The sequence below is a fragment of the Phaethon aethereus genome, assembly GCF_964289735.1.
Source record: "Phaethon aethereus genome assembly, chromosome: 2".
NCBI classification, from domain to species: Eukaryota; Metazoa; Chordata; class Aves; order Phaethontiformes; family Phaethontidae; genus Phaethon; species Phaethon aethereus.
Genome location: NC_138582.1, coordinates 21,476,058 through 21,484,802, shown reverse-complemented (window position 1 = coordinate 21,484,802; position 8,745 = coordinate 21,476,058).

Here is an 8,745-nt window from a genome sequence, read left to right as displayed (position 1 = left end):
AACATGACTTGAAAAGAAGCACTTACTTTTAAACAACATGGTATGTTAAAAATGAAGCTATCTGGGAAAGCTGAGAAAATTTGGAAAATCAGTAGTCTATTGCTTAAAGATAAGCAAGATCAAACTTACTCAGTCTGCTATCCAAAAAGGCTGTCTTGAAAAGATAGGTGCAGAATGCCTAAAATAATACTCTCAAAGAAAGAACATGTTCCTTCTCTCCTCTGAATTTGCTTTGATCAATATACATATAAAAGAATTGCAGTTTGCTGTCTTTCAGGTGTTTGGAAATGTTACTCACTGGCCATGATCATCATGATGTTTTGATTTTACATATAACTGTTGATAAACCCCATGCTGATAAGGTCTTTTGTGTCACTGATAGCTGTAAATTATTTGAGTTGGGTTTGATTTTTTTTTCTGCAAGTTCAAAATTTTTTATGTTTTTTTTTTATCTCTGGTCTATCTATACAATACAGATAGATAGACCATAGTTGAAAATTAATGAAGAACCTAGAAAGATGTCTTCTACCAGCATCTTCTTATATTGCGATTTGTTTCCCATGCATTGGTAATAGCAATGTCTTGATGAACAGCTGGACAAGTAGTAGTAGAAGCAACTGTGATGGATACGCCATATCCTGGCTGAGAAAGTGCACCCCGATTATGCTACTCAGGAGGAATCCCTGAATCCTCAAGAGAAAGTATCCATTTTTGACTATTCAGTGAATATCTCTCAGAATTTAGATATGAAAGCATAATTAAATTGTTATGTTACTCTGCGTATCACTGGAAGTCCCACTTAGAAAGCGTCAGCACAACAAAACCCCAAGTCTTCTGACCAAAAAGAGTAGTTAGACATATGCATCTTTTAGGCTTGGTGGCTACTGCTTGAGACTTGGAAGTGGACTGGATGCCCTGTGGTGCAGCTTTCACAAGGGTGAAACAACTGTCTCTTCTCTCCTGACACAGGGTTAGTGGATGAGTTCAGCTAAGGAGGTTGGGCAATCACCCAAATCAAAGCAGAGATATAAATATTAGCAGAGCATTCTCATGGGAGGTCCATAGAATTTAAAATTGGCTTCCTTGATTGGTCTCAGAGCCTGACAGAGCTTGGCAGACCCGTATATTTTCTCAGGCATTAAATGAACATGGCTTGGATTATTTTCTTAAATGCTTTCTTTCTTTTTGGTGAAGTACAGAAATTGTGGAATGACTTAAAAAAAAAAAAAAAAAAAGAAAATGGAAAGTTTGTGTCCTGAATCTGTATTTATCATAGAAGAAAGGGCTAGGAAAGATCTCAAAAGGTCATCTAGTCCATTTTCCTATCCTGAGGCAGGATTAATGATACATGAAGTAGAGTTCCCACGCTGTGGTGCACTGGTGATGCATGAACCCCTTAAAAGTGAATGTAGCAGTGCTGCACAGTTACAGCATTCTGGGGCAAATCTCAGTGCACAGGAAATGCTATTTTCAGGAGATCATTTGGGATAGGCTTGCTGAGCCTGCAACAAAGGGAGGGAGACCTGTAATGGACTGAGGCTGTTCAGCCTTGGAGGACAGTGAGAGCAGCTGACAGTTCCGGATGCAGCAGGATGCACCTCTGTCTCCTGGCGTTCATTGGGGCTTTCAGGCCGTGACAGCTTTCCTGGCTTGCTTCTCCTTGTGAGTGCTGTAGCTGCAGTCCATGGGTTTCTCAGCCATCCCAGCTAAATGTGTCCATGTCCATTCTCTAGAACTGAAACTGCCTGGTGTGGTGTTCTCACTGTTATACTCTGCCACCCCTCAAACCAAGGTGACCACTTGCAGGACAACTGCCTGTTGGGAGTGACACATGGCCCATTTGGACTCCAGAACTGAGCACAGAAGTGAGAAAAGCAGATTATTTGGGCAGTCAAAACATGTCTAGGGACCATTTTAATAATTTAACAGAAAAGGTAAACTGAGTCCTTATGCCTGGGAACATTCCCTGTTGCAACTGAGTTTACTTTGATAGATGTATCCCCCCACCCTGTAGGTACAGCTTGTACTTCCTTGCAGACTTCCTTTATTCATGATCTCTCCAAATGTAGTCACCTTGTCATCCTGGTAAATCAACATTCCCATCTACTTGGGGCTTTTTACTTGAGGACTAGATTTTTCTCTAGCAATTTTCTACATATCCAGGTCTGTGGCTTCTTCCTGTGATTAACCCCAAGGTTTGGGTGACCTATGCTACAAAGTGATGCGTAAGAGCAGTTGTTGGAGATGGTGTTACTGAATGCTAGTCACTTGACCATTGATAACTTGCTGCTGTGATCTTTAACTTACTCTGCTCATAGTGCCTGCTTTGAGCCATGCTGTTGCTCAGCAGCCTGGTAGATACTTTCCCTTTGGGGTACAAAACTAACAGAAATAGAGCTGACTTTGGCTAACACTTGACTGACTCTACAGTGGTGTCCTGTCTGACAAAGACTTTTTTCACTTGTCCTTTCCATAGTTGCATATTGTGATTTGACAGAGCATTTGACAACCTGGTCTCCCATTTACTTTTACATCATGATGTCCAGGAGACATGTGATCCTCTGAGCGCTGCAGTGTGTGTGCTGTTAGGAAATACTGTAACTAGTGACTGCTGAAAAGTTAACATTGAAATGTCATATATAATAATTCCCTGGTCTGAATTTCTGAACCACAGCAGATTGCATCATATTTTATGATGTTCTCAAGGTAGTAAAATATTTACAAGCATATAAAAGAGAAATTCTTTCCTAAATCTCATCTCAGAAGATTTAGAGAAAGAAATCTGTATTTAAAATTATTATGATTTGTGAATATAAAGGTAGAGCATCTCTCAGCTCGTGAATATTCCTTTTGACACTGTCATGAATTGCTAGGGAATCCAGCTGCTCAGAAATGGCATCATAGTTCTTGTACTGGCACTCTTCCTCCTTTGCTCCTCTTATATTGCTATATAACTTGTGGAGAGCCATCACTTTCTAGTTTCCCAGTCAAATAAATAATGAATATGGCTTCATTTAGCAATTGAGATCTTTACATCTGTATGTTCGCTATTTTTCAGTAACTTCAGAAGAATTGTGTGCTGACTGAAGGCCTTGAGAGTGAAGAATAACTTTATTATATATGTGATTGTAATGTGAGCATATCACAGAATCACAGAATCACTAGGTTGGAAAGGACCTTCAAGATCATCAAGTCCAACCATTAATCCAGTGCCACCATGTCCCCTAAACCATGTCCTGAAGCGCCACATCCACACGTTTTTTGAACACTTCCAGAGATGGCGACTCCACCACCTCCCTGCGCAGCCTGTTCCAATGCCTGACCACCCTCTCAGTGAAGAAATTTTTCCTAATATCCAATCTAAACCTCCCCTGGCTCAACTTGAGGCCATTTCCTCTTGTCCTATCACTAGTTACTTGGGAGAAGAGACCAACACCCTCGTCGCCACAACCCCCTTTCAGGTAGTTGTAGAGAGCGATAAGGTCTCCCCTCAGCCTTCTCTTCTCCAGACTGAACAACCCCAGTTCCCTCAGCTGCTCTTCATAAGACTTGTGCTCTAGACCCCTCACCAGCTTCGTTGCCCTTCTCTGGACACGCTCCAGCACCTCAACATCCTTCTTGTAGTGAGGGGCCCAAAACTGAACACAGTATTCAAGGTGCGGCCTCACCAGTGCCGAGTACAGGGACACAATCACTTCCCTACTCCTGCTGGCCACACTATTGCTGATACAGGCCAGGACGCTGTTGGCCTTCTTGGCCACCTGGGCACACTGCCGGCTCATGTTCAGCCGGCTGTCAACCAGCACCCCCAGGTCCCTTTCCGCTGGGCTGCTCTCTAGCCACTCCTCCCCAAGCCTGTAGCGTTGCATGGGGTTGTTGTGGCCAAAGTGCAGGACCCGGCACTTGGCCTTATTAAACCTCATACAGTTGGCCTCTGCCCATCGATCCAGCCTGTCCAGATCCCTCTGCAGAGCCCTCCTGCCCTCCAGCAGATCAACACTCCCACCCAACTTGGTGTCATCTGCAAACTTACTGAGGGAGCACTCGATCCCCTCATCCAGATCATCAATAAAGATATTGAACAAGACTGGTCCCAGAACCGAGCCCTGGGGAACACCGCTTGTGACCGGCCGCCAGCCGGATTTAACGCCGTTCACCACAACTCTCTGGGCTCGGCCATCCAGCCAGTTCCTCACCCAGCGAAGAGTAAACCTGTCTAAGCCACGAGCCGCCAGTTTCTCCAGGAGAATGCTGTGGGAGACGCTGTCAAAGGCTTTACTAAAGTCCAGGTAGACAACGTCCACAGTCTTGGCACAGCTAAATATTTTTAACACAGAATCATAGAACCATTTGTGTTGGAAGGGACCTTTAAAGGTCATCTAGTCCAGCCCTGTACATAGCAACATAGAAACATAGAAAGTATTGTTATATTAAAAAATGACCCGCACTTTAATGGTGATATTGTAATCTGTCTAGCACAGGTTGCTGTTAGGGAAGAATACATTTAGATGTATGGGGTAAATTTCATTACTAAAACAACTTTCTGAAGTTTGTCCTGAGACTGTGAATTACATTTTTTGAGTAACTAAGAATATCACCAACACACCACTGAACTCACCTTTCACTCCAGACACAAGGAAAACGTCTTTGATCTTTTTGTCTTTCACATATTTTAGTTGTATTTCAACAAGAACAGTTAGGAAAGCAAATTGAAACTTTAAGTATTCCAGAGAATACAGTGAATAATTACAAGAAGAAAGTGAATAAAGAACTAAGTTATGGTTGGAAACCTCTACGAAGAGCTTCACATAAAAAAAAAGCACCACTTTGGCTTTTAAAAAATGTTCTGTAGTGTTCCTCAGAAAATTGCGAAATACAGCACCTTAACTTAGTTGACTAGAGTCTTTAACTGCAAACTGAAAATAAATTTGTACTACTTTTTTTTTTTTTTTTTCTTTCAGGCCTAGGATAAATTCAAATGGGAATATGGTTTTATCTGTCTTTTTAACAGAGCCCAAGGAAACCCTGATGTGTTTCACAAACCTTCTGTTGCGTAAGTCTTAATAGATTACCAGAGTCTCCCCAAAACCTCCTCTTCCCTCCTCTAGCAGTCAACAGCTCTGTGTCCCTTTGGACACTTTTCAGGAGAGTTCAGTCTTTGTAAAGATGGGATAAAAGGAAATGACCTTGGCATTAGTCAGTGATTTAAATAAATACAGTCACAAGGAGGAGATGTCTCTATCCCACAAAGAGCTCCCAGCCTAAAACCCACATCCTTCAGCCTCATGTGGGAAAACTGTTTCACCTGTGTAGAGCCACTTGAATGCATGGGACGGACATTTGAAGAAAAAAAAAATCAATGGTCTGGAAAATATTATCTATGCTGGAAAATGTGTAATGAGATGCTGGCAATAGCTCAGCTGCGTAAGCACTAGGAGCACAGTCATGAACATCTGTTGAAAGCACACAAACCTTGTCTGTGCTAGTTGCTTCGCACTCGTGCAGCTGAGATGCTGCTGAAATCTGGGTATGAGCTGTCAGAGAGAGAATAGGACTGATCTACTTGGTGCTATGAATGCAACTTTGCCTTTGCCTCCTGGTTACAAGTCTTCAGGATAATATCAGGTTTGGATTCCTCCTGTCCACTGAAAACACAACAAACTTTTTACTGAAAATTTCATTCTAAGACAACCTCTATATTTATAAATATGTTCCCAGCTGTTAAGTGTAAACTAGAGTTAAGCAGGCAATACCAGGAGTCACAGATCAAGCACAGGTTTTGTGGAAGTGGATATTTACTCCTGTTTTCTTTAGGACTGAGGCTCATTAGGTGCTCAACTACTAGGAAGGTATGGCTGAAGATGTAGAATTAGGATATTGCATTGTCCGCTCTCCCAACTGTGGGAGCTCTCAGCCATGATGGCTGAAGTGACATGTGACCAAGCAGTCTGGGAACTGGAGAATACGTAAACTAAACATTTTGTAGTGATGGCTGTACATTCCTTCCAGCAAAGTTCTCCTAGAGATGAGGCAGACCATACTAGTGGATAGGTGATTACTGCCACTAAGTAAATATGAAAGCCACAGGACTTTTCCAGGTGGAAGTCTTCTAAGCTTGTCTATAACTCTGTGTTTCACAAAATCTTTTAATGCAAAAGTTAAATATGATACCCTGCACACATTTCAATATGTATCTTCTTATAGGCTAATGATACTTACTCGTTTTCTCAATTTCTCTGGGTTCACTAGGAGCTGGATGCCTGCATTTCTTTGAAGATCTGATTCTCACTACCTTAATAACATTCTTTTAGGCTAAGAAGAAATATATTCATTTTATGTACAGGAAATTGAATTTTCAGCTGCATTTACCTATATTGCCCTTTTAAGGAGACCTTTCTTTCTTTCACTAGTTTGGCCTTTTGAAGCCAGTAAAAAAGAAAAAAACAAAAGCTATAGTAACTAACTTGTAAAAAACTTACCTATTGCTTTCCTCACAGCTATGATATCAGAGCACTGTATATAAAACATATTGCTTTGGAGGTGAGAATAATTAAAATAGTCTTTTTTGCTTTGCCAAATGACATCCAAATGATCAAAAGTTCAAATGATCTTCAGACATAGGAGCTATACTGTTATATCATATCATTCTTTAAAAGATGTTTAGTGCTCTGAGATCAAATAATTGCCTTCCAGCTGTTTTGATTGTAATAAGAAGTTTCTAGTAATTGCATACATGTCATGTGGAATTGAGGATTTATTGCTTTTATCTTCGGAGTGAGAATATAATTTTTCAGGATTGACTGATGAAAAGAAAAAAGGAAAATAACCTAGGTGTGACTGAGATGTCCTCAATTTGCTTAGCAGTTCATCTCCATTAAATTTCTGTGGCAAGAATCAGCCTGCAGATGTCCCCCAACACATGTTGTGCTGTGTCCAGTAGTTCAGTTCTGTTGAAAGCAGCTATCACATTTATAAATTACCAACAGCTCAAGTTAAAGAGAGACAGGGAGATGAAAAGCTGCCCAGGAATGGCTATTCTGTGGGAGGACAGTGGAGGTAATGACAGAGTAAAGAGCATCTCAGACCAAGAGAAACATGAGCTAAACAAGAGCTGATAAGAGAAATAGGAATAAGAGTCTTACAGAAGGCTGAAGACATGAGAAAAAGGCAGCCAAAAATGACACACTTCACTGTGATTCTTAGATATGGAAATGATAGATTTTCCTCTGTCTCAGTGAACCAGAACTGACCTTAGCACTGTAATACATGGTGAAAAGAATGCTGCACTTCGATGAAGTGACAGGTTTGCGAGTGCGTAACATCTTTGACAAAACCAGCAGGTTAGTGGAAGAATATATAGCTCAGCCTGTAATCATCCTAATGAGACGATGAATTTTGGTGACCTTTACCTGTGTTTAGCCAATATAATTAAGTGCTGCATCGTGCCTGCATCAGTGTTGGACTTGGCCCTGCCTGCATATCCTATGGTGGAGCTGGCTGAACCCTGAATATGGTTTGTAAACATGGGCAGAATCCTAAATAGTTGTTTGTTTCACCCATTTTGCAACCTATTCTTTTCCAATAAACAGCTGGTTTCTTTTCGCACAAGACTGATAAATGGTTTCTATTTGTATCAATACTCATATTCACATGCAAACAAGCACATTTGTCAAAGAGAAAGAGTATTCAGTGGTCACAATGTATTATTTGCGCTGTGATTTGTCATTTTGATCACTATTCTTCTGCTTTCAAAACTCTCCATGGAGTACCTGGATGAACACAGAGTAACCTTTCCCTCAACACAGCTAATGAAGAGTCAAAGCAAACAGTAATGAGTGTCCTTGAGATGGGAAATTCTAATTCCATACACAACTTAGCATTTTGTAACGCTTATATCCTATTCTACTGCTTTTTTATCATAGATTACAACAAGGTAAATGACAGAAAGTCAGCAGCATTCATCTTGCAGGCGAGGAATACAGAGCCACAGAATTTGGACCAAATTTTTTCCACCATGGTAGATTCATAGAATCATTTACGTTGGAAAAGACCTTTAAGATCATCGAGTCCAACCGTAAACTTAACACTGCCCAGTCCACCACTAATCCATGCACCTAAGCACCACATCTACATGTCTCCAGGGATGGTGACTCCACCACTTCCCAGGGCAGCCTGTTCCAGTGCTTGACAGCCCTTTCAGTGAAGAAATGTTTCCCAATATCCCATCTAAACCTCCTCTGGCACAACTTGAAGATATTTTCTCTTGTCTTATCACTTGTTACTTGGGGGAAGAGGCCAACACTCACCTTGCTACAACCTACTTTCAGGTTATTGTAGAGAGCAATAAAGTCTCCCCTGAGTCTCCTTTTCTGCAGGCTAAACAACCCCAGTTCCCTCAGCTGCTCCTCATAGGACTTGTGCTCTAGACCTTTAACCAGCGTTGTTGCTCTTCTCTGGACACGCTCAAGCATCTCAAACATCCTTCTTGTAGTGAGGATCACAAAACTGAACACAAGATTCAAGGTGCGGCCTCACCAGTGCCGAGTACAGGGGGGAGGGGGATAATCACTTCCCTACTCCTGCTGGCCACCCTATTTCTGATACAGGCCAGGATGCTGTTGGCCTCCTTGGCCACCTGGGCACACTGCCGGCTCATGTTCAGCCGGCTGTCAACCAGCTCCCCCAGGTCCTTTTCCACTGGGCAGCTCTCCAGCCACTCCTCCCCAAGCCTGTAGCGTTGCATGG